The sequence below is a fragment of the Atractosteus spatula genome, chromosome 23 (assembly GCF_055471065.1).
Source record: "Atractosteus spatula isolate fAtrSpa1 chromosome 23, fAtrSpa1.hap1, whole genome shotgun sequence".
NCBI lineage: Eukaryota > Metazoa > Chordata > Actinopteri > Semionotiformes > Lepisosteidae > Atractosteus > Atractosteus spatula.
In genome coordinates this window covers 13,698,724-13,723,786 of record NC_142728.1, presented here as the reverse complement: position 1 = coordinate 13,723,786, position 25,063 = coordinate 13,698,724, and the positions used below count along the sequence as shown (strand labels likewise).

General features: G+C 43.4%; 1 protein-coding gene across 6 annotated transcripts in view; it reads left to right on the top strand.

Annotated features, from left to right (window-relative positions):
* strbp (spermatid perinuclear RNA binding protein) overlaps positions 1-25,063 on the top strand; it is a 97,178-nt gene that overhangs the window by 30,192 nt on the left and 41,923 nt on the right. For all 6 annotated transcript variants that reach the window (XM_088940520.1, XM_088940522.1, XM_088940521.1 and 3 more), the window contains exon 3: positions 10,790-10,861. The gene's annotated coding sequence lies outside the window, so the exon portion shown is untranslated. The remainder of the gene's footprint in view (positions 1-10,789; positions 10,862-25,063) is intronic.

Sequence of the window (25,063 nt, the reverse complement as noted above, 5' to 3'; positions counted from 1 at the left end):
ATATTTTATCATATCGGCAGGGCTGCAAGTGTCAGAAAATGTATCGAGGCAGCGTTTTTTTTTTTTTCCCCCCAGCCGACGCCGACGTTAATAATAAGGTGCCCTGGAGGACTGGAAGTGCAGGGCAGTGCAGGGCAGGGCAGGGCTGCCGAGTGCTCACGGTGAGCCCAACACCAGTGCCCACGAAAGCCAGGGCCTTTCTCCTGCCCGCGGGCTCACAGCTCTGGAAGGGACTGTGGCAGGCAACCCAGCAGGCAACGGCGAAAACAAGGTCGAATCGCAATCTCGTTTCTAATTTGAAACCTCTCGGGGTGGCGCTCAAGTGTCTCTCGAGCCGTGATGTGGCAGTAAATTGAAGGACAGCCTTGCGGCTGCTTTTATCGGGAGGCTGGGAAGTTGCCTTTGTCTGCGATGCACTTACCGCTTTGTTCCTTTCAACAGTGGCGCGGTAGCAGCGGAGATCCTCATCTGTTGACTTTATGCGCTGTCGTCTGGCGGTGCGTGTCGAACAGATCAATGCCTGGTAGCTCCCCTCAGCCGGTCTTGAAGCTTTGAGGACTGCACAGTGTTTTTTTTTTTTTTTTTGCAGCCCGCTGCTGTGCTGGTGAAACGTTTTTGATTTCCTCCTCACCGGTGGAGAAAGTGGTCTCGGGGAGCCTTCACGAGCAGGCTCTCCTGTTGGCGGGGGTGGGGGTGGTGGGGAGACGACAAAGTGTGTTATTGACGGTTGTGCAGAGGGCTGGGATATTCGGGCAGAATAACGCACGGGTTGGTCGAGCTGTACGAACTGATCCCCTCTCGATTTTTAAACAAACGTGCAATTCTCTCTCCAGCCCCTGGCATTTTAATTCCTCTTCAGAAGGCAAGGAGCAGACCAAGGCCACCATTTAAAGAAAAATGCACGCTCCTGTTGTGGAATAGTGCTCGCGACATGAGACGCCTCCTGCAGATCCCCACGCATAACATTGTGTTTCAACCTTGCCGGTGTTAGTGGGATTGCTGGCCCTGTATGTGCACGGTGTGTGTATATATATATACTGTATGGAAAGTATAAACAGCCTTGTGAAGGCCTGTTCAAGACTCCACAGCTCCTTGAATCTGTGGGCCTGTACCCAGCTGCCTGCAGAGGTTCAGGAGTTCATCCCGCCCTGATGTTGATGTCATGGGGCAAACGTGCCAATCTAATCCCTCATAGATTTCCACTGGATTCCTGCGAGGCAAAAGTGGAGGCTCTCCCGTTGTGATTTGATTCACTTGCGGGGCAGGATTAGCTCACTGAATTAGCTGCTTAAACGTGATGGGCATCATCGCTCTGTTTGGTAGGGCTCAGACAAGCGAGACGCAACTGGGGTCTACAGTAGCTCGGCTGATGGTTGAAAATCCTTCTGAAATGTAATGATGTACTTATTTGGGCAGGCGGTGGCGCAGACTGAGTTATTACTCTCATCTCGATTTACGGTTGGTATGGGAAGCATTTGTTACAGGGATTACTGAGCTCAGACGTGCGCGTTTCCACAATGAACTGGTTTGAGGAACAGCTCAAGATATGTGGATGGCATTTGAATGAGATCTCTTTGTATAGAATTGTGTTGAGAGATTACACGCATTGTTTTTTAGGCCATTTAAGACTTAATTTTAGAGGCGGCGTGCCTTCACGAGACTGGAATAAGAGGACTAGACTATGTGTAATAAATGTTAAGCATGGTGACCATGCAGTTAATTATACCGTAGTAAATAAGCAGCGTCTTGGTATCATTGTGTTAATTTTGTACTGTACTGCTGTACTGTTGGGCTGCACTGCCTTTAGATTTTAAAAATAACCTGTTAAGCTGCCTCGCACCCAGAGAGATGTATAGAAATTGAGATGATAATGAGGTCAGCGTAAGTTTAGAAAGGCTGTTTGAATGTTGTACGTTTTACGTTGTACGTTTTGGGAAGTGTTGTGACAGCCAGTCCTTAAAAAAAGAGCACGGTGTTTCCGAAACTTTTCATCTCCGCCTGGATGACAGTTGACCTTTAAATGACACCCCAGACTCACAATGACTGTCCTGTACTGTATTATTAATACGCCTTTGGAGAAATGCCTACATTGTTGCTGGTTTGTTGAAAAGCCCTCTTTTGTTGTAAGCAGGGGTATATGATCCCTGTCTTTGTTTGCAGGTAGACCGAGTCCTTTTAAGATCTCATGCTGTTTTTACCTACAATATGAGAGAGAAAACAACATCCTTTTCTGACCAAAGAATCGTGTTACAACAGCAACAAAAGACTCTAGATGTGCCAAGGATTCAGAAAGTAAAAAAAAAAAAGCATCATAGTCCTTTCTCCCCCCCCCAACCCACTTTCACAGGGTGCTGAGCTGCCGTGCGACTGTGTAGATATTTTTATTGCTTTATGTTGTAAGAACATGACCTTGTTTTTATTGTGCGTCGGAAAAACAAACAAGCTAAACTGGAAGAAAATGCAGACCTGCAGAAATAACTTTCTGTCCAATCGCGCACAATCTGGATAATTGGCCCATCTCTGGTACGTTGGATGAAGCCATATTTCTGTGTCCTTGGTGCTTTGTCTTGCCTGTCGAAGGTCATTGGCATCATTGAAAGGACTTTTGGGTGGGGGGGAACGCAGTCATTGTGTACTCGTGGTGTCTGTAGGTGCTGTGGAGGCTCCGTCTTTGCTCCAGCAGTATCGGTATCGCTCCTGGGGCATGTATGCCCTCTAACGCACCCTTCCCAGCCAGACTAACCACTCGCCAGAACTCCCTACTTCCCCTCTTCCTCCTACATCCCCCATAATGCAGCTGGGTGGCTCGCTCTCTTTTCTCTTTTGAGAAGCCCCCTGCGTTTCACCTGCTGCGGTCAGGCTCGGGTTCCGTTCGGTGAACAGGCCTGGTTTCAAGTCTTCAGCTGGAAAGTGAAGATCAAGTTTTCGGTGGAGACCCCGTTAGGAAAGACATTTAGATGAGGGAAAGGTCGTTTCCTCGTCGTCTAATCCGAAGACGCAGCAGATTTTTCGCCATTCGTTTCAATACAGGTAGTCCGCGACTTACGACGGGGTTAGGTTCCGGCGACCCCCATCGTGAGTCGAAAATCGCGCGCGCGTGCGTGCGTGTATCGCAATCCTACACGAACCATAGGGAAACGTAACGAATTAACACGCTACGTTGTGTAATACGGCTTTGTTATGTTTTTTCACTAATTTTACCCCTTACTCATGGTAAAAATACAAATGTAGATATTATAAAAAGAAATACGCTAAAAGTAATCGATAATGAAAAATGAATCAAAAAGTGCACCTTTGCACTTAGTGTTAATGTAGTCAGCTGAATGCACGCTGGGCCCGCGTGATTATTTAATGAAGCTTCTAAATTTAAATTGGATGAAGCCGAAGAGGAGTCTTGTGAGATTGTGGATCGTCGACATCATGTCCTTCAGGACTTGGATCACCTTCAGGGGGTGAGTAGACGGCAGTGCTGGGCTTCTTCAAAAAGATGGCAAACTATGCAGTCTAAATTGGACTTTTCACTATAAATCTCCCTGTAGCAAGCAAGTGCATCTTGGATCAATAAACAGTAACGTGACAGCACGGTGTCGCGCAGGCTGATGATGTCATCAGTGGTGGACGTTGCGACCCAACGCCGGGACACGAAAATAATATACAGTACTGTACAGTAATACGACTAGGGGGACAGCCGTCGTAAGTGCGAGTGGTAGCAAGTCGCGTACGTTGTAAGTCGAGGACTACCTGCACACGCCCGAGTTAAGGCTGACTGTTAAGTAGCAGCAGTTTGAATTTACTTACTAGTATGCAAGACGGGCGAAGGATAATTGAATGTGGGCTCAGGTGGTCAGCAGTGTGTGTCTTCTCATAGGGGGCACCTATGTGCTGTACAGCGAAGAGCAGGAGTTGAGGTTAGTCTTCTTTTTTTTTGGCAGATCAATACACTCATTCGTTCCCTTTCACTGGGTCCTTGGTGAAATATTCATGGAACAATTTGAATACAGCACCTTAAAGCGTGTAAGCCGATATTTAAATCACTGGCTCCCGAATCAACTTTCCGTTCAGTTTATTTATTTATGATTTCTTTCCTGGTGTGTCTCAGGTTTCTGTGTTATCGCGCCACGCCAACTTGTGAATTAAAATCCAGTTTCCATCCCAGAGCAATGCCACTCTGTGGAGCAGCAGTTGAAGGAGCTGTCCTAATGCTTAAACATGCCTATCAATGAGATCTGCCGTGGAGCGCTCCCTGCCTTGGGCTTCTGGACGTTCACACCCCTGGATGCATGTGTTGGATTTAAATCGAACTTTAGCTCTAGTACATGAATGCCATGCATTCACATAATAGTCTTCAATTATCATGCACAGAGCGTAACGTGTTTTCCAGATAGCATTGGGAATATGTGTTCTCTGACATGTGGGGGTTTAGAAATTCATTCCCGAGTTCAATAACAAAGCGGAGGTATTGACAGAGAGGGCTTTTTGTGGTGGGGCCAGACACTGTGCAGAGTATGTACTGTATGAAGTGAAGCTGCAGTTCACGGATTTTCACTCAATGAAAACCTGGTGTCCGCTTTTTTTATTTCTGAATGGCTGAGAACATTTTTCATTTTAAGCAGAATCAAAAAGAAAGACCTTGTTAAGCGGTAGGCTACTGATTCTCCTTGCTAGTTTGCCCACTTAGAGCACTGTGTGTATATCCGACTGAAGTGATAGAATAGTTCTATCTGCACTATATTGATTTCTTCCTTAGATGCAGCAAACCGTAATATTATTTCAAGTCAAATTAGAAAGAAAAAGATTTATTGCTATTTATGACTAATTCTTGTTTATTTGTATATCGAGTGTAAAATGTTTTCTGTGTCCACGGTGTGCAGACGTGAGCTGTCCCCCTGCCTTCCCTATGGGTTACCACTTCAGTGTACTAATGCACTTGTAACACAGCAAACCACACTGGTAACCAAAGGCTGTTGCTCCAGCAGCAGTATCTGTTGTGGTTGTTTACCACTGCCTGAAACAGACGTTTGAGTGTGTTAACCTTGCAAACCATAATTAAGAAACGAGGCAGTTCAGTTTAATGAGCGTTTACAGGAGGATGCCGCTCGTGGTTTTCTGCGCGAGCAGCTTAGTTCGCACTGTTCAGCAGCTTTTCCTCTCGGCGTCTGTGGATGATAACTGCCCTTAACATACGGATTGTTTTGAAAATGCAAGATCACGATCGGGACTTGGCTGAAGCTACAGCACTCGATACTGTAGGTAAACAGTCCCTTCTACTGCATCAGTAAAGCATTGTGATTTTTACTACACACAATTCTGACAGTATGATGAATCTGTCCGAAGCAGTTGTGTGCTGTAGATCCCCAGACCCTGGTGCTTTCTAACACGTAGAGGTTAGGCTGAGCTGTGCTTGAATTGCCAGATCTGCTTGACCTCTCCAGAAGTGATGCAGGGCTGAAGAGCAAGTTCTTTCTGCCCTGGTCAGTGTACAAACTGATTAACTCTTCCCTAATAGGAATACTAGACATGGAAGGAAAAACACAATACCTTCATCCCCTATAGCCACATCATCTACAGTGGTATGTGATCGGGGTGGTTTAATTCAGATCCAAACCAGTACATGTGAATCTGTGAGTCTTAACCGAGCTGGTGAAACGCAGGGTTGCCTCGCTGTGGAAATGACTTATGCAGTAGTATTAAAAATTCATAAATTGTTTGCAGAGTTGGGTTTTTTTTTCGCTGACTTCTTTCATCGTTTGTTTTTTCCTTCTGTTCCTTTCCCCCCTTTCATAACACAGCATGTCGCCAGCCCCTTAGGAGCATTACAACACCAGGCCTTAATAAAGGTTTTGTGCACAGCAGAAGAGAATTTACAGATTGCAAAAATGAACCTTTTCTGTGCTTGAGGAGAATTATGATTTTTTTTAGTAGTTTTTTTTTAAAGGTATTGTAATTTAAGTTCTGCCATCAGCCCTGTATTGCATTAAGCGTTGCATGTAACACATTACAATCAAATTGTCTCATAAGAATAATGTATTTTTTTTGCTTCTTTTTAAAATCGGAACTCCGGTCGATTATGCATTTTCCTTTAAACTTGATTGCTGCAAAACGAATTAAAGGAGCTGTTTCTGGGAAAGTCTGCTTTTAAGTGTCTGGGTTGTTCTCGGATTCAGACAATAGCTGGAAGCTTCCCCAGGTATGGAGCGGTACTGAGTTTCACGTTATCCTATCCAAATGCAGTTTGGCAGAAGAGAACACCTCCTCACAACTCGCAAGGTTACGTGAGGAGGTTGTGAACTCAGCATGGAGTACACAGGGGAAAAGATATTTCAGTTAGGATAATGTCGAAGTCTGAATGTCAGGAATCTTAGTATTTCTCCTTCATTTCAGTCACATTTTACAGTTTTACCGTAGGAAAGTGCAAGACCTAATTTCGTTTAGTACTGCTTAAATATTTATTAAACGGCACCATCAAGTGTGTGATACTGTATAGTGATTTTGTGTGACCTTCTGTGGTGAGCCATAGTCTTCCTGTTGGCACTGAGCTCTTAAAGCCAGGGCTGCTCAGAGGCAGTAGGCTGACAAGTGTCTGGCCTGCATGCCAGTGAAAAAACATCCGTCTTTGAAGGTGTCACAAATAATTCAGCGGCACCAGCTGAAATCCAGGGAATCTACGTTCTTGATTTTACAAAGAGAATCGGCACAACTTAATTGGTCCTACAAGTATTTTGAAGCGTTCCAGCCCTTACGCGTTCAATTATTCACGCACTAAAATGCTTGCGTGGGGATTTTTGTTCTTGTTTGATCAACGCTGAAGTGTTGCATTTGTGCGAGTCACTCAGTGTTTTTAGACGCTTTTAGAGTTTGGGTATAAAAGTATAGATAGATGCAATGCAAATTGGTCTGGTGGTGTTTGCATTTGTAGCCAGCAGCCATATCACCCTGCAACTCACAACTGGCAGCCCACTGGAGCTCAGCAGGTGTGAGCCTGGTCAGTACCTGGATGGGAGACCTCCTGGGAAAGCTAAGGTTGCTGCTGGAAGAGGTGTTAGTGGGGCCAGTAGGGAGCGCTCACTCTGCGGTCTGTGTGGGTCCTAATGCCCCAGTATAGTGACGGGGACACTATATGTAAGCAGGCGCCGTCCTTCAGATGAGATGTAAAACCGAGGTCCTGACTCTCTGTGGTCGTTAAAAATCCCAGGGCGTTTCTCGAAAGGAGTAGGGGTGTAACCCCAGCGTCCTGGCCAAATTTCGCATTGGCTCTTACCACTCATGGCCTCCTAATAATCCCTATCTCTGAACTGGCTTCATCACTCTGCTCTCCTCCCCACTGAGAGCTGATGTGTGGGGAGAGTTCTGGTGCACTCTGGCTGCCGTCGCATCATCCAGGTGGGGCTGCACACTGGTGGGGATTGAGGGTGGTCCCCATTACCTGTAAAGCGCTTTGAGTGGAGTGTAAGCAATTATTATTATTATTATTATTGCATTGTATGTAGGTAAGTCATTGCAGGTTGTGTACTTTCACTGATGGGCCCATATTCCACTTGTTTTTTTTTTTAAATACAAGGTTTTGCCAATAGGAGCATGTTGGGATAATGGTCATTTGCACATGAAATGGGGAGACATACACTTTGCCTCTCATAAGATCTTTTTCTAATTTTTATCAGCACCTCTGACATTGTGGGGCGCTCGAGTGTCACAGAGCTGGTTTGTTGTGTTCTCAATCCGAAAGGAGTAAAAGATCCAAAAGAAGACATTGTCATGTCTCATTTTGAAAAGATGTGTTGTGTCTGCATGAGCAGTTTATTTATTACTGAAGCTATGGAAGTCTGTTGCATTTTTGTGTGTGCATGTTTAATGTTTGTTACTGTCCAAATTTGATGCCACAAAAACAAATCTGTCCAAATTATACTTTTTCCTAAATATACAATGTTTAAAGTAATTCACACTATGGTAGCCAGTATTTCTCTCGTATGGCCTTGGGTATGGAGCAGTGTTCCTGAAGTGAAGAATAGGTTCAGACAGTTCTCAGTAGGGATTTTAAATCATTTAACCATTCCATCTTGCAAAACATCCCCTGTCATTCCAATAACGGGACGTGTGAACTTTCTTTGGTTTCAAATTGGTATCTTTTGGACCTGTTTTATAACATTAGAACATGTTATAAGTATGTTTTATACCATCTGGCTGTAAGATCAATGTGATGAAAAATGTGGTTTTCCTATTTGTTATTGTAGATCTGATCTGTTCCAGCTTATGTTGTTGTTGTTGTTGTTGTTGTTGTTGTTGTTGTTGTGATGCACAGTATATTTTTACGTGTTCTGTCGACTTAATGTCCTCGGTGTGTTTTTAGTATTTAATTAAACTTCAGTTGGATAAATAAAACTACATCATATTTCCTCTTTCCTGTAGTTTAGCCTTGAACACAAATCAATACTGACCATAACACCAAACATCGAAGGGCAAGTGAAGACTGATCAGATCTCAAAAGTAAGATACCTGTAAGAGGCTCTACAGTTCAAGTCTTTTTGCATTCTGATTTTATCTTAAATATAGATCTGGTAAATTCAGGTATAATGTGAGATTTGAGAAAACGTCAGCCGTGATTGAGCGGCACTGCTTTCAAATTTTTTTTGCAGGTTTGGAAGGAAGGAACTTGTGTATTTTTAAAGCTAAATGCTGTGCGTTTACAAACACATATTTGTGTCACGTTGCTGTATGTCGCAAATGGTGTTGGCACTGTAGCCTGCTGTATGTGAAAATATGCAAATTGTGTTTGAAAACCAAATCGGTTATTACTTTGCTTCACTACAGCTTGGAATTCTACAGATGTGAAGAGAAAACACAAACTGGTTAATGTTAGTGTCATGATGGTGATTTCTCTTTGCATGTGTGCTCATGAGACACCACATGAAACATAATGTGGGATGTCACTAATAAATCCAGGTCTTCCAGATTGACCTCTGAGTTAATGGAGTTAATGATCCTTTTTGATTGAGCATAGCACCTGAGATGTAAGCCTGCATCAGGAAATATCATCATCTTTGCCAGACATCCGTAGAAGGTAAACCTTCTGTAATGAATGAAATCATTATTGCTGAGCGCCGATCAGCTGTATAGCCCTGTTAAAATGCAAAAAAAAAAAAAGTCCAAAGACATTTCCTGCAAATCATATGCATTGCTAATTTAAGCGATAACAGATGGTATTGCAAGGTCTTTTAAAACTGCTGTGCAAGGTTGATGTTGTATATGAGAGGAAGGCTGCAAGTATCAATTTTGCATGCAAATTTCCTCATGTGCTGCAATAAACCCGTCTTTTTCTCACTGGTCTGAAGTTAACTGCATTTGTTATGTAAATCGCAAGTGGTTGCTTGGCATGCAGCTGTATTTTATAAAGTTTTATAATATCCAATTAAAGTAAAAGCGCAGAGGCGCAGGAGCCTTTTTTTCAGTGTTTAGATTTTTACATGTTCCTTTTTGTACCCAAAGGTCGTTGCTTGCTCCACCTCTGTGGATAAACAGTGCCTTACTAAAACGCTGTTCAATAGCTAGTTCTGTTGAGTGCTCCTAAGGTCCACTGAAGGTTTCAGCATGCATTGGAATTAATTTGTTGTTCTCATTCAAAAGGTAAAGAATGATATGAACAAACCCTTTTTAAAGTCCAGTTTAGAATCAAGAGGTTGCATCTTAACTGATTTTGTTGGGTGGAACTGGGGTCTTTAATACTGCGTTTTTAGAAGTATGTAGGTGTGCATACTTAAACACACAGATGCACATTATTAATCATGTTTCATGACTATGGTGAATTCTAATAATTTTGGCTTCCTCGGGCTGGGCACAAGGCTGGATGGTGGTGGTCCTTTTCAGAGAGAGCACTGGAAGCAGTGCAGTCATGGTGCAGTTCACACAGTAATGTGGGGCACTTAAGCCTGCATGCAGTCCAGTATGCAGAGAGCTCTCACTCATCACTGATCTCTCGGTCTTTGGGGTCTGGACGCTCTGAGCAGCGCTCGCAAAGCAAGGAGAATAGGCTCGGTTTTATAAAGTGGAAAATGTCACAAATACGAATGCTCAAGCAGCTTGTTTAAGCCCTTTGGGCATTGAAGCTTCCTGGTAATACCAGCTTGGTGTGCAAAATAAAACGAAAACGGCAAGGTGCCAGCAGTTCAGTGTGTTCAACTGTCTGAAAGAGATCTTGGTGATACTGCACTAGAAAGAGGAAGTGTCATTATCAATGGTTACTGTGTGTTTTTTATATACAGAGCTTAAACTGCAGTGTAATAAGACTGTGATGTTGCTGTGCTCGTTCCTATTTACCTTAGCATCTGAACATCACTTCGGGGAAAAATACAGCTTAGTCCATCGATTGCAGCCATTATCTTGAGAGAGGCGTGGATGATGCCGTACATGAAGCACAATTATCGACACCTTGATCAGGGAGCGCGTCTTATCACAGCTGGCTCTGGGGGCTTGGTCAGTGGGGTTTAATAACATGACATGGTGTGACCTCTTCCCCATGTGTCTCTTCTCTGTAGCATGTATCTTAAGCCTTTGTGTGTTTGCTTATATCTTGGTTGCCCCAGTGCAAAGTGAGTCCTTTCACACGTTCTTCCACTTTGGCACCTGTGTTATTTTTTTTTAAATAGGCTGCTTCTGTAAAATTGTATGTAGCAATGGGACAAGCAAGATGAGCCAAATGGGTTTATCTTGTTTTTAATCTTTCTGTTGTTTTGTGATGGGCTCTTCTGCTCCGCCGGTGGATTCCTGAGTGTTCACCGTTTCTTTTTCTTCTCTGCAGTCTCGGAGAGCTGAGCGGCTTGGCGATCCAGTCCCTACTGGAGAAGCTTCCAAGCAGGCGTCTGCAGTCAAGGTAGGAGCTGGCGGCTTTGTCCTCTGTTGAAAGAGTCGGTGAACTGCACCAAGAATGCAGAAAGGATGGAAAAAGCTGTTTTGAATCATGTGAGATTGCGATACTGCAGTACGTTCCAAGATGCTGTCCTGTATGTTAATACCTTTTGTGTAGTCACGTCATGTCATCCATTCTTGAAGAATACAATATCTTTAAAGTTCGAAGCCTGGTTGTGTTCTCCTTCGAAACTCACTTTGCTTGGTTCTCGTGTTCTGAGAACTGTTGATGGCTTGTTGAACTGAGTTCAGACCTGGTACAGGTATTGTGGACAAACAGAGTCACGTCTTAGGTGCCATATCGGAGTCGTGTAATGGGTTGCAATATTGGGAAACTGAGAGAGAATTCTGTGGGAACAGGATGAGAAGCCTTTTTTTTTTGCACAGCATAATGTGAATTTCGTGTGTCATTGAGTTGTTTGTTAAATAGAGGGCCTTTGAACAGAAGACCCCAGCACGCATGGAGGACCCCTGAGGAAGAAGAGATGTGCTTGTCTAATGACGGCTGTCAATATGGGTCATTAATACAGTTTGTTCTTGTGTTTCTTTGGGGAATGGTTTATCTACAGGCCTGCTTAATAATAGGAAGCTGCTCATTTCGGGCAGGGGTCACGGCACCTGGGAGCCTATCTTGGAAGCTTGGCTCAAACGCTGGGGTGATACCATGGACTGGACGCTGTAAAGGAGTAGTAGGGCAGGGTAAAGCTACTGGGGAGACCTTACTATGCAGAGGGAGAGAAGCAGTAATGAAACTGTCCATGTGTACACGCCTACAGAGGGACGACTTTGAGATACCAAATAATGTAGTCGGCATGCAGGCCAGAAGACCAAATCTTAAAATTAAGTTTTTATTTTTAACTAGGTCAGTGCCTCAAAAAAAACCCCATAACATTTGCTTTCATGCTGAGGTCGCTGTCAGTTATTTGCATTATGCAGCGATGAGAGCCTAATATTTCTGTGCTCTCTTGTTAGTGATGAGAAATTTGACAAGGTGTGAGAGGCTCATGAAGCTCTTAACGCAGAACATCGGAGCTCATTGCAACGGCTGAAACGCATTTCGCTGCTCCTGCTCCCAGATATTGATCTGTGCTATGAGATCTTGCGTTTATTGGTGCACAGCTTGTCAATTGTATTTAAAGCGAACACGGTAATACTAATGTGATGACAACGCAGCTGCCTGCATCTAGGAGCTCTGATGCACTTCATTGATTATCTGCTGAAGAGGACCGAGCACAAATGCAGACTCTAGCGATATTACCATAGCCTTTCCAGTAATTACGGGAAAGACACAATTTTGTTCTGATAGCTTCTAGGAACAACAAGGAGAAAAATCACTGTACTAATACATTCAGCTTTGTAGCACTTCCATTAATGTATTATCAAATTCCTTAATCCTTCATAAAAGGGTTTTACCTTTTAAGCTGATGTTTCATAACAGAAACAGCTGTGTTGCTCACGTAGAATGTGACTGCACGAGAAGACGTCAAAATATTGTGATCTCCTGACAGTTGTGCTTGAGTCTCTAAACCACCAAGTTCACTAAAGCACTGTCTGGGATCATCGGAGTATTTGCACAAACAGCAGCTAATGCTGTGTGCTTACTCTGTGCTGTTGCACATGAATGGTATATTATGTGCATATGAATGATAGTCTCTGTAAACAAGCAGTCGTACAAACACATAGCACTTCTGTAGGCATGCCATAAGCCAAAAACTTTTCTTTTTCCTGTATTTATTAAAGTGAAACCACAGCGATATTTTTATATTTCTGGATTTAAAGGAACCAGCATTGATGAGTGTTTCAAACCCCAATAAAAGTAAAAGGTACACAGTAACTTGTAAAACCTTCACTTTACATCGCAAATTAGGAAAAGAAGTTTCCAGGTATGTGCAGCTCCATGTTCTGCGATTTAGAATGAAGCAACAAAACATTAGATGAGGCAAAGCAGCTCGTGAATACATCTCTTTTAATCCAATAGAAATATTGCTCTCGACAGTTTTGCCTACAAATACTACTTGTTAACTCTGCTTGCAGATCATGATTCTGCAGTGAAATGTCTGCTTCACAACCTGTACTTATTCATTACATCTTATTACATTAATTATTAGTGACTAGTGAGCAGGAAGGGCAGCTTCACATCACAATTCCTCAAAACTCTTACAACAACAACATGGCAATATACAGTACTTTCACCAAGTAAAAATGCTGTGCTTTATTCAAAATTTGTAAAAATGTTCTATACGTCAATAAATGTATTTTGTTACCGAGAATTAATAACTGGTCTAAGAAATTGGGACTGCAGTTCCTCTGTAATTCACAGAGCAGGAGTGGGATTGTAAAGAGGGATAGAAGGTGATACGTAGTACTGCAGACGATGTCAGTGCTGAATCTACTAAGCTGTGAACTACTGTAATTTCTGTGCAAATAGTGCTGAAAATGATTGATTGGAATGTGCCTGGAGAAAAGCACTCATACAGAAAGGAAAGAGGGTTTAGGCAAAAGGGTTTAGGAGTAACAAAGCATCTTGTGTTAGTCCAGAGGAGGAGATGTTTCCTCTTCTACAGTACCACAGAGTTACTCACACTCTGCGCGTGAGTGACCACAGTACCGTTTTCTAATTTTATTCAAGTAAAGCTGCTGATTTTCCGTCGGTGTGTGCGTTTTCTCCCAAGTGGAAAAATTATTGGCTACAAAACCAGGAAGTATCAGTGGAATAGGGAGTGTATTCCGGGGATCAGGGCAGTGCATGTTATAAGCCTGATCACTTCAGCTCTGAGAACTCCTTTCTTTTGTAGCTAGAAAGTAAATTAACAAAATTAACACATCCAGCACTCTGTGTTCTAGAAAATGTGTTTCCAGCAAAAATGTTGAATTGATAAAGCCATTAATTATTTTAATGTCCTTTTAAAATTAAGAACAGTATAACATCATCTTATTTTTTTATACTTACATGGCACTTTTCCGGACACTCCACTCAAAGCGCTGTACAGCTAATGGGACTCCTTGAACTACCACTAATGTGTAGCTGCCACCTGAATGATGGGTGAATGATGATGAAAAATTGTGTACTGATCTCTAAAGAGCATCTATGACCTCTTTGTTTCTAAAGCACAATGGTGAAACTTTGAAACTTGAATTGTGTTTGTATGCAACTTGCCTTTTCTTTTTTTGTTTTACCTTCGTCCTTCACGTGAGCCACAGTGGACTGCTCTGTCCATCATTGGTTGAAACCTGTCTACCTTTTTAGTCTGGTTTGGAAAAGACTTTTCAGAGTTGTATTGATAGACTTCTCTGTGTTAAGTCTTTTTAATAGGTTTATGAGAACGCGGATTGCAAATGAGAGGAGTTAGCCCCTCAAGGCTGTTTGGTACTGTAGTTAGTAAATAATTGATCTTAGGATCTCATCCAGCCATTTTTTCAAGAAAGGGTATCTGCTTTAACCACATGAGTGATAGCTTGTTCCATATCCCCATTACCTATTGGTAAGGCAGTGCCTCTTGTTGATCTAAGAGGCTTAGTGATGTATTAACTTAATGTTCCCTGTGTAAAGCACAAGATGGGCAAGCAATTATTGTTGCCAGTTGACAGATATGGAATGGATATTATTGAATGTAGCACACTGCCATACTGAATATTTTTAAAGCAGTCTTCATAAGGCTTCTATTTGTGTGTTTTGAGAAGCTGATAGTGTAATTCATGTCCTTCTCAAAGGGCCCACGATGCTTTGTATGGAAAACCGATGAGCTGTCATACAGACACTAGACCTAAATAAACAGATGTCTTGCCCTGCAATATACACCTGTGCTGTGCTGTACATGGAAAAGACAGAATCAGCATGAGGTTAACACTGGCACCGTGTAGGATATTAAAAAGGAACACCATGCACATTTAAACTCGGCTGAATCTCTTCATTTTGGAACAGGGTGTCTTGAAACAAGTATTCTAAATTCTGAAACCTTGACCGATTGAACTTGATGGATTATTTCAACAACAATGAAACTAGTAGCAGAATGCAGAAGCAGAAATTAGAGAATACATTTAGGACTAAGAGCCTTCTTTACACAACAGGTGGTGTCTGAATGGATCTGCCCATCCATGCAATTGGAAACCATTGCCTTCAGTAACTGGTTTCATGAGATCCTTATGCCTATATGCTATTAGAAGCCAAACAAGTCCATTACCTTCCTCTTGATCATGTGTTTTGATGCTTGGACGTCTGGACGATGTGGGCTGCCTAAGATGCTTTTCTGAAAGAAGAATAAGGATAGAAAGTGCTCACTGGGGTTCATCTCCATTTCCGGGGCATTGCAAAGTTTGGGGATTTGGGAAGCACGGAGATCAGTGAAATCACACGGCCACAAAGCTAGGAAGCACAGATCTCTTATACTGTAAATACGTTTGTAATGCTTTCTTGATGCTCACGAAGGAACAAGGTATATCAGCGAAACATTCTTCCCTAAATTCAGAAATCTAGTCCCAGAGTTCCCACACCTGCCAGAATCACAACGGGTCCCAATCCTACTGGGAGAGGGAGGAGTTGAACTGGCAGCCCAGTATGTGATCTCCTGTCACAGCCTGAGGGACAGCGAGTCTGTCTCCCAATATGTTTACAGTATATGTAAATATTCTATGATATGTCTTTATTGTAAATGTCTGTAGATTTTATTTTTTGTTTTGTGAATTTTTATTTGCTTTGGCAACACTGATTATACCCATCGGTCATGCTAATAAAGCACCTGGAATCGAATTGAAAAATATGTCCCCGTTCTGTGGCACCCCCCCCGGAGAGCGCTCACAATCACTCGGGCTTGTGATGAGGGAAGTAACGTGCTGGGATTGAACTGTGCAGTTCACTAGTTTTCAGCAGGGCTGGTCAGAGAAAGTATCCAGGAGAGCTCTGCCCCTGAGCATGTCTGCTCTTGATGGGGGATTCCTAATTTGTCTAGTGACATTTCAGAGCTCTATTTGCATTGATTTGATTTGACTTGGAATACTTATGACTAATCCTTAAATGTTTTGATCTGTTTTTTTTCTGCATTATATTTAACTGTCATACTACCTGAAAACTTGAAGTGTGTTAATTGCAGGATGTCTTGGCAGAGAAGAACTTCAAGTCATCTTGATTTCCTGACACATCCTTAGTGTGAAATCGGGAAATAACAGTGCAGTTAAGATACTCTGAACTTGGAGAGAAGTCGAAAAAGAACGTCAATTAAATGCTGCTCACCATGAGAAATGTCTTCTTAACTCATTTTTATTCACTGACTTGAAGACAAATTTTCTGGAGCTGGGAAGAAGGCTGCACGGCGGTCACAGACTGCTTTTTTGTTTTTATTTATTGTACATAAAATACGAATGATTGATTTTTCTAGAGATAGAAGCTTTTTTTATTTTTGTAAGACTTTGAATTAATGGAAGCTTTAATTTTTTCGTTCTTTTTCTCATCTCTGCACGTCCGCAGAATCCGACAAGGTTTAAAACTCGGGTAGACTGACCAAAGAAATGAACCTCCTAGCTTTGTTTCTTCAGTGAAATAACTTCCTTCCCAGTCTGTTTTAAATTCTTCAGCATGGCGGTTTTCTTTCACACCGCCCTGCTTTTAAGAGTTGAAGGTCTTGGATGTTCCCCCTTCACTTTGAATCACCGTTTGGAAATCTGAATTATGTGGAGCAAATATTTGGGGGTCTGTTGAATATACTGTGGGTGGCACAGTGACACAGTGGTTAGCATTGTTGTCTCATAGCTCTGGGTCCCTGGGGTGCTGTCAGCATGGGTTTTGTACATTCTACCTATGTTCCTGTGGGGTTTCCACCCATACTGACATACTGGAAGGTTAATTGGCTTCTGGAAAAACTGGCCCTGGTGTGAGTGCGTCTGTGTTCCTCTGTCTCCGTCCTGTGATACGCTGGCATCCCATCTAGGGTGTATTCTGCCTTGTGCCCTTCGCTTGCCAAAGACTCAGGCTCTGAATTGCAAGAGGTTAGAAGATTAATAATAATAATTGCTTACACTTATATAGCGCTTTTCTGGACACTCCACTCAAAGCGCTTTACAGGTAATGGGGGCTCCCCTCCACCACCACCACCTGGATGATGCGACGGCAGCCATAGTGCGCCAGAACACTCCCCACACATCAGCTGTCAGTGGAGGAGAGCAGAGTAATGAAGCCAATTCATAGATGGGGATTATTAGGTAGCCATGATTGGTAAGGGCCATTGGGAAATTTGGCCAGGACGCTGGGGTTACACCCCTACTCTTTTCGAGAGACGCCCTGGGATTTTTAATGACCCCAGAGAGTCAGGACCTCGGTTTTACGTCTCATCCGAAGGACAGCGCCTGTTTACAGTACAGTGTCCCCGTCACTATACTGGGGCATTAGGACCCACATTAGGACCCACATGGTGAGCGCCCCCTGCTGGCCCCACTAACACCTCTTCCAGCAGCAACCTTAGTTTTTCCCAGGAGGTCTCCTATCCAGGTACTGACCAGGCTCACACCTGCTGAGCTTCAGTGGGGCTGCCAGTTGTGAGTTACAGGGTGATATGACTTCTGGATGGATGAATATATTTTGGTTTTTATCCGTCCATGGAGCAACTGAACATGCGCTCAGTAGGCTGGTCTTGCACAGCTTTGGGGTTTTCTATACTAGAGAATTTTCAGAAGTTGTAGGAATAATTTGACTGCGTGGCTTATGTTTCTTTTACTCTTTTCCATCATTAAATAGCTAAAGCCTCAGTCTGTTTTTCAGCCTTCCATAAGCATGTGTTTTTGGGCACTATTTCTTTTTCTTTTATAGCATCTTTGCTTATGGAAACATCTTTCTGCAGATATCCTATGTCATGATTCTAATGAGGTTATGGATTGATTGACTTTGGTCAGGTTAAAGGATATGTATTGTAAATATGCCAACATTTCACAGGATGAAATTTATGCAGCTGTTTGGAATCTTATTTCATGCCATGAGATATAAGTGTAGTGTAGCAACTTGTGAAGCGACTTTATAGGTACTGTAATGCAGCTATAGAGTAGCTCTAAGTGCTGCAAAGTTAGCTTAAGCTATCTTTCTAAATGAGTACCAAGAAATCACTTACAGTAGGACTCGTTTTCCCCAGAGGCTGTTCTTTTTTTTTTTTAAAGAAACGAGCAATAAAATGAGAGGTGTAAATCTACACAGTAAGACTCAGAAATCGGAGTACAATCCATGTGGGATTTAACCAAAGGGATGGTCGAGTCTGGCCCTCAAGGACCAGGGTCCTGCAAGTTTTATAGTGCGTTTTCAATTAGCACCTGATTGCCACCTCAACAAAAAGGTTATCTGACTTCTGAACCAAATGCTTAGCAAGGCAGCTGCATGTTTTGACCTGGTGTGGTGGAATCGTCTCCCTCATTCCTCTAGGTCACGTTCGTACAATCCACGTTGCCTCAGGCAGGGTCTCAAAACACGTCCTTAACAGGGAGAAAGAGTCACTTGATTACATGCGTGATCCTGAGCACCGTTCTCAGACTAATCACTAGCTCAGTTATTTTAAGAGTTGTTCAAAATAGCCTAATGCTGTGGGATTTAAGAATAGGTGGCTGCTAAAATGCAGAAGAGGCTTAAAAAGTTGGATGTCTTTGTACTCCGTACTCCTTACAGCTCAGCTAACAGTCATGGTCTTTTCAGTCAAACACTATTGTATGGTGTGGGGGCGCAGTTCAAAGATGGGATTTTTTTTTTGCCCTCCTTTTCCCTGCAGCCAGACAGCCAGTGCTCCCAGAGGTGTTCCTGGGCCGTGTAGAGCGGCAGTGATTTAAGTCCTAAACGAAACACCGCTTGACCCCCCTCAGAACGCAAAGAGAGGGGAGACAGGGCTGTGTTCGTTGTGCCTCTGCTGAGAATGTGTGGCTGTGGTCCCCAGCTGCATTGTAGACCCCGTCTTGGGTCTTTGAAAAACTGCAGCGTCTTGGCAGCCAAAGTCAACTGTCGGAATATACTGCTGTCCCTCTGAAAGGCTGCTCTTTAACTCCTTTTCTCACGTCAGTCTCATGGAAACCTTCCGCCAACAGCGAGACAAAAGAAGACTTCCAAAACATATTTACGGCAAGCGTTTCCGGAGGTCTGCAACATCCCGAATTAGCCCAGGGCTGGATCTGTGCGCCTCGTGTGAGGTAGCTGTCGCCCGGGTGGGTGCGAGGGAAACGCAGAGAATGCATCTCTCCTGGAGCGTCTGACTTGCGGGAAGGGGCATGCGGTCTTGCTGTAAAATGTACGAGAAGACAGATGCAGTAGGGAGCCACTAAAACAACAAAGGCCAGCTCTTGGCTTCGCATGAACAACTCGCCTTTTCTTTGCCAGCCCCTGGTGGGGCGACTGGGTGTGTATCTGTGATAGAAATACTGGTGGAACAATGAGCAACATGGTTTAATCAACAGATGTTTTCCGTCCGAGTATCCCCATGACTTTAAAATCTGAGCGACTACTCATGAATTGACAAGGTCTACTCGATGAATTGGCAGTTTAGCCTTCTTATCATCACTTCTGATCACTGTGCTGAAGTACATTTAATACTTCAAACAGTATGTACTTCTTTACAGAAAGGGTGGTGTAGAACGTGATACCCAGCCATGTTGCCTGTACTCTGGCTTCTTTCAAGAAGTAGCTGGACAAGGGCCTTAAATCATTTAGCTTCCTATCAGACCGGCTACTTGGGCCGATAATTATATCTGTCAGCAGGCAAATTTAAAATTATGGAAATGAATTTCCAGGGAAGTACAGAATCCACCATTTCAGACTTGAGATTATTCTTGGATTCACATTGATTGGATGTATACCTATAGCAACATAGAAACTGAATCATCTGGACTTTAATGTATACCACATTGTCTTTTTTTAGGGGAAATGTTCCTAAATCTAATTTGGAAATAACTTCCTGACTTGAGTCACTGTCTCAAAATATGTGGAAAGGTTTTCTAAAGCCGTTGGGGAAAATCCGTAGATGAAGGATCACGTGTTGGCCTTGAGTGTGTGCTTCGTTGAGGTGCCCGTTGAAAATACTTGTTGAGCAGATGCTCGTTTGTGTAAGAGCAGGCATACAGAGCAGCCGGGAGGAAAGGCCTGAAAACTCCCTCACTGATTATCCAAGAGAATCTCCAGCCCTCGTTTTCCAAGCAGACACTTCCTTCTCACCCCCCCCCCCCCGGTACAGGAAATGAGTGGTAAAACATGGACTCTGAGCAGCCCGAGCCCTGCTTAGAAGAGGAGAGCATACCAACAGAAGCATTTTACTTCCAGATGAGTGTAGCTTCTTTAGTTTGGTCAAGATAGCAGCAAGGCATGAAAGCATCTGCTTTAGTAGATCAAGTAAAGCATTGCCTTGTCCTCTCATCAATAGGTTAAGCTGCGTAATTGTTTCAAGACGAGCTCTGGTTTTTCTCGGTGAGCAAAATGAGTTACTCAGGATGAATGATTCTGTTGAGGTTGTGTTTTTCCTCCCGTTATTCAGGAATCTTCCAGCTGCTCTGCCCCTGAGTGTCCCTTTAATGCTTCCCTAATGACTGGAACTTATGCCGTCTTCTAAGGACACGGAGACCGTCCTGCCATTTTGCTTCCTGATGTGTGAAATTGGGAAGGCGGACGATGCACCTAATTAGATGGGTGGAAGCAACATGATTTGGGAAGCTGCACGGATCAAGAGTCACATGTGCTGTGGGTGTCTGGGAACGGGCTGCCTGGCCAGGCTGTCGAAGCCAGTATCCTGGCTCCGAGAAATGGCTGAGTGAAATCCTCAGATCAGTTAGCTTCCCGCGATGAAATGAGCTGGGTGGGCCAAATGAGTCTCCGCGCGTGTTCGGATGTAACCTGGCCTGTCTGCTACCTGGGGTTGATGGGCATTTAAGCCGTCGGCCTCCGCAGAGGTATGAATGTAGTACAGTTCGCGGTGTATCAGGTGTCTGCGAGTCCATCTTTTTTTTTTATCTGAACCCCTAGCTGGATAGTGGTGAGTTTTCATCATTTTGGGAAGAATTGTAAAACCAAACACTAGATCAAGTGGTTTCTCTCGCTTCTGTGGCCATGCAGTTGAAGCCAATAATTGGGCTTCTTTCCAGAAATGCACGATGGGATCCTCGTTAGTTTGTTAGTTAACTCTTGTTGGTAGTTACTAGCTCCCAAGTGGGTTATTGTTGTTGAGACAGATGGCCTTGTCTTCCTTATCATAGATATGAAACGTTCTAATGTTATTCTGCTTTTTGCACCACGTCAGTCCTTAAAACTTTCATATCCTGATAGGAAGCCTATGTTCCAGTTTTGTAACAGGTCCCATCTGTGAGTGTAGGCTAACAGGCCAGCTCTACGAGGCTGTTTGGCAGAATGTACCGTAGGTACTGATCCACAGAGATGGTGAGGCCGCAGAAAACAGCTGACTCGATTGGTTCCCTGGTGGGGTTTCCTGCTGGCTGAGGTGCTTGACGCTATCGCAGGGTACAGCGTGACCGATTCTAGTTGGTGCTTGGGGAGGAGCAATGAAAGAAACAGCTTTGTGTGCCTGGAGATCCAAGGACTTTTCACTTACAGGAAAGCAGATGCAGAAACTCTACATCCAGTCATTTTCAAACTCCTGGTTTGCTCAGTCTTAACAGTGGCCTAATGGATCTATGTAGTTCTGTCAGGCAGGAGGATTCTGGGATTACTGTAGACACGGTGAGGTGTTGTGCTGCTCTGTGCTCCTGCTGTCCTAATTCTTTGCTCCTTCAGTCTTGTTAGTGCAGTGGGCCGGTGCGTTTCTGCAGCATTTGCCTCATGCAAAAGATTGAATTTCAGGACTTGCTTGATCCATCCATCCCATTTTCGAACCGCTTCATCCATTTCAGGGTCCCGAGGGAGCCAGAGCCTAGCTCAGCAAGCATCGGGCACCAGGCAGGGTACACCCTGGACAGGACGCCTGTCCATCACGGGGGGACACGCACATAGACACTCACACCAAGGCCACTTTTCCCAGAAGCCACTTTAACTACCAGTGTGTTTTAGGACTGCTGGGGAAAACGGGAGCCCCTGGAGGAATCGCACACAACCGTGACAGCCTCTCATGTCTGGATTTGAACCTGGGGCTCACCACTGTTCCACCTTGCCACCCAGCCTGCTTGATGTGTGGTATCGAACTACACTTTTGGCGTTTATTGTATCACTGGTAAATTACCTCTAGATGTCAAGCAAATAACAGGGAGAAATAAATGTGTGAAATCTGTCATTGGACTCATTTTAAAAATAACTTGTTTATCCCCAACTTGAGGTCAGTCTGTCCAGTTGGCCTTTGCAGTCGGTGATGTGTGAGCAAACTCCCACACAGCTGAACAATAATAACAATAATAATCTTTACTGTATTGACTACATGGAGTTAAATTCTACTCATTGACAGTGCTTACTTTGAAGCAAAACAGGTTTTGTGGACATACTAAGGGTCTGTGTGTGTTACATCTCATTAGTAATCCATTTGAAGCTGTGAGGGACCAGGATTATTTTCTGTGAGATGCACCCCCAGGACCAGTCCTTGTAAGACGTGATTTGATTCTCGTTCTTGAAAGTCAGTACAAATCTATTATTTTAGACTAGAACCTTGAAGTCTATGTCCTTCGTTTGGAAGACTCTGGGGAGCACAGTGCGGTACTTCAGAACCCATTTCTTAATTTCCTTTTTCCGTAAGGGAAATAAAGCAATTGGCAAAAGAACACCATATAACCAGTTTTATTTTTCATATTTATAAAGATGATAATGAAAGTGGGGGAAAAAAACAGCACAATTGCTTTTTCACAATTGTAGCTGATCTACTGTTTTGATGTGGGGAAAATATGACGTTTCGGCTGTGGATTCTTCTTCCACAGCCGAAACGTTGCGTTTTCTCTCTTCTCTTTTCAGCATGGAATAAACCAATTGTTCCTTTGCAGCCTACGCATGCTGGCGCAGCTACCCACCTGAACTGTTTTGATGTGACTTTTTTCATTAAAAAGTATATTTCCTACCTCCAGGATAAAGTATTTCCTTGGCTGGACCTTTTATCCAAAGCGACTTACAGATATTTGTATTGCCAGTCTTTTCATCCTACGCAAATTTTGTTGTATTTGCCAGAGCATTCTAGGTTTTTTTGCCCAAGGGTACAGCAGCGTTTTCCCACTCAAGATTCGAACCCCTGCCCCCTCCCTGATCAGGCATCCAGAATCCTAATCCATGCTCTGGGCTTCCTCTACTCCTCCTGTTCATTCAGAGTGTTTGCTGAGCTTTACATGTGCCACGTTATGTGGAAAACTGCTGTGAACCTCATCCTCTAGTGTTTGTAGTCCAGGGTGAAGTTCGACTGGCCCCAACGCAACTTTTCAAGGGTCGCCAGCTTCAGTGTCGCAGTCCGTCCACCAAGTGGCGCTCATTTTGGATTGTTTAATTACGGGATCTTGGTCACAGGAGCCAGCTTCATTAGAATCCTGTATACACATTCTTGTTCCCTGGTAAACCACACATATGTGCTTGACCTCCGGTTCAGCAGAAAGAAAGTACGAGGAGTCCGCTCTGCCATTCGATATTAATAATAATAAGTCACGTTTGTGTTGCTCTTTTCATCCTGAAGGATCCCAAAGTGCTTTGAACCCCGCCGCATGCAGCCGAGGCAAATAAAGCCGCGGAAAACTCATTTGGAAATAATTAATCAGGTTCCCGCTATTGTTTTGAAGTTCTTTGCAGGAGACGGCAGCAAGATGCCATCACTACCAGCACCTGGCCTGCTGTTTGACTTGCAGAATAATGGGGAAATAAATTGTGATGTCGCTTACTGAGCTCTGCTTCGATTGGAAAGGTGTGTTTTACTGGATGGCTCTTTTTTTTTTTAGCGTTGGAATGTATTTTACATCTCGGGGGCAGGGGCTGCCCAAAACCATCCAATTATTCTGTAAATCGGCTTCCCAGATTGTTTTTTTTTTTTCTTAAAAGAGATACAGAGAAAGGTCCTGTTTTTGAAGAAGCTGCAGAGACTGCTGAGATGAGTCCCTGTCTTTATTGTTTTTGTTATTAAAGACGATAGCAGTCCTAACTGAAGGCTGCTATTTTTCTGCTGCCACTGACAGTGTTCTAAAAGTTACACCAGATGTGTTTTTCATAAGAGTATGTGTGTAATTAGAAGTCTAGCAGCCCCACAATGTTTTACGAATACTTTAAAGGGCTCGTTCTGTAATTAGAGTGCAGCTCAAATGAATTAGCCGTTCATTCCTGTACCTCCTGAGGTTGCTAAATACATATTGAAAAGGCTCGTGGACTCGATTTTGTAAGTGCAGTTGCCAGAAAATAAAAAAGAATTCATGTTTATTGGTGCTGAATCACTTATTAGCATTTTGTGCTGACGGCCCTAATAATCCATGTTCAAGTACAAGCTTAATGTTTGGTCAGGTTTATCAGAAATGCGAGTTTTTCTTTGAGGGCTGCCTTATCAGGCGAACTTCAATCCAGTACTGGGGAGAAACCAAAATGACTTCACCACCAAATCATGTTTTCAGTGCCTCTCCCGTTTATCAAGCTGATACATGTGTACATAAAGTGACCAGCAGATTACAAGTTCATTCATAGCAATGACTAGGATCCCAGGTTATTTGGTTTGGTCTTTTGGAGTTTCGCTTTCCCTTTTTGTAAAAACTCTTGATTGTTTTATATCTAAAGGTGAACCTTAATCACCTTTGATGGGCGTTTTCAGGCTTTTTAGCTCTGATGTTTGCATGTGAGTTTACGCCCGTGAGTTTTACGCACGTGAGTTTTATTTCAGAACGGGGTTTACAGCCCAAAAGAAGGTCCTGTGGATTGCATTGTGTTTAGATGAACAAGATAATGATTCCGTAGGGCGCCGTCTGCTGTCTGTGCCATCTCCAGTACATGGCTTTTATTGCTAGTCCTCTTGAAGACAATAGGTATATTTAGACCGCCTCGTTGAGTGAATGCAGATTGATGAGGTTATTTTGTTTTTTTTTTTAAAGCAGGCCTACTGTGTGTCGGTAATGTTTGAAAGCGCTATAAAAGTTATCGTGCGTAACAGATAATACATTGAAACTGCCTTAACGTCTCTAATGACAAATGGAGTCTTTATTAAATATTGCACGCTGCAGTACTTTTGTAGTGCTGGCACTAACCTGTCAGTCCTGCGGTTTTGCTTTCTGCTGA